Below are 1,778 nucleotides of genomic sequence, written 5' to 3' on the forward strand. Positions count from 1 at the left end.
GGAGGGGAAGAGGCACTGAAGATAGGGGGATGATGGGAAATGGGTGGGAGAGGTCAGAAGAGTGGGGAAAGGGGAGGGTGGGACCCCCAAACTGAGCATGAGGGGGCTGGGGAGTGGGGAGATGATGTGGAAGGGGTGGGAGGGGGGAAAAAAGTAGGGGTTGGGACTCCCAGAGTGATCCTGGGGGGGGGGCTGGGGACTAAGGGGACCATGAAAAAGTGGGAGGAACAGGGAGAAAGGTGAAAAGGGGGTGGTGGTCTGGGGGGTTCTACAGTCCCATGGGGGTCTTTGGGCACAGGGAGGCTGGGAAAGGGGGTGGCCCCCCTGAGCTCCCAACTTACTGTGGGGTGCTGGGGGCTGCTGGATCCAATCTCAGCCTTGGATTATGCCAACACTTTCAGTTTAGAGGAATTACAGAGCTGTGACTGAACCACTTTTGTCCCCCAGGTTTTAATGATGGTAAGTCATATCTATTGATAGAAATGAATTATTTAGGGATACAAATGATCAGACAAAAGATCTTCATCAGAATTATTTACTGCACAATACAAACACTAAAACTACCAGGAGTACAGGATAAGACAGGACAGTGCTCTACACTAAAGCAATTGTTGAAGCAATTCTACTAAAGCTGGCACAACAGCAATAATTCTTAATTAGAGATGGATGGAACTCCCCCAGAGCAACACTCCTGGGGAGATCTCTGCTCTCAGCCTCCAGGAGTGACCTTGGGGGGGTCCCCAGCCAAGGCAGGAATCTTCACACACCCCCCAAGGGTTCTGTTGGAACAAGCTGCCTCTGTGAAAGGGGACTGGCCTTTTGTGGTCAAAAGGGATGGACTGACAGTCACTGGACTCCAGGGGTTGCCTCACCATCAGGGGGTTCATTCGGGGTGGAAGCAGCGGCCGAAGCTCTTCCCGCAGTCGGGGCACTCGTAGGGCTTCTCTTACTGGTGGGTCTGTTGGTGTGAGGTCAAGTTAGAGCTCTGGATGAAGCTCTTCCCACACTCCCCACACTTGTAAGGCCTCTCCCCGGTGTGGATGCGCCGGTGGGTGATGAGGGTGAAGTTCCGGTTGAAGCTCTTCCCGCAGTCAGTGCAGCGGAAGGGCCTCTCATCCGTGTGCGTCCGCTCATGCCTGATGAGAGTTGAGGGGCGCTGAAACATCTTCTCACATTGGAAGCACTTGAAGGGCCATTCCCCGGTGTGGCTGAGTTGGTGGATGCGGAATCTGGACCGGTCACTGAAGCTCTTCCCACACTCCCCACACGTATAGGGACGCTCCCCAGTGTGGATGCGCTGGTGGTCCCTAAGGTCGGAGCTTTTCCTGAAGCTCTTCCCACATTCCCCACATACATAGGGCCGTTCCCCAGTGTGGATGCGCTGGTGGCTGAGGAAGTGGGAGCTCTCCCTGAAGCTCTCCCCACACTCCCCACATGGATAGGGCCGCTCCCCAGTGTGGATGCGCTGGTGTCGGATCAGGTTGGAGCTCCGGTTAAAGCTCTTCCCACATTCCCCACACGTGTAGGGCCGATCCCCAGTGTGGGTGTGCTGGTGTCGGATCAGGTTGGAGCTTAGGCTGAAGCTCTTCCCACATTCCAAGCACTTGTAGGGTTTCTCCCTGCTGGAAGGCTGCTCAGGGACCACCAACTCTGAACTCTGGTCGCCTTCCCGGCCCAGGCTGGGTCTTTCCTCCTCAGAGCACCCTGGGCTGGCTTTGGAGCCCCTCCTGTGGGGGGATCTCTGGGCCTTTTCCTCCCCGCTGCCTTCCTGCGCCGTG

The 1,778-nt window shown here is 56.3% G+C and overlaps 1 pseudogene; it reads right to left on the reverse strand.

Moving 5' to 3' along the window:
* Positions 1 to 907: 907 nt before the first annotated feature.
* LOC113980271 lies at positions 908 to 1,690 on the reverse strand (annotated as a pseudogene).
* Positions 1,691 to 1,778: the final 88 nt, after the last annotated feature.

The sequence above is a fragment of the Neopelma chrysocephalum genome, unplaced genomic scaffold, assembly GCF_003984885.1.
Source record: "Neopelma chrysocephalum unplaced genomic scaffold, ASM398488v2 Primary Assembly neopelma1_93392, whole genome shotgun sequence".
NCBI lineage: Eukaryota > Metazoa > Chordata > Aves > Passeriformes > Pipridae > Neopelma > Neopelma chrysocephalum.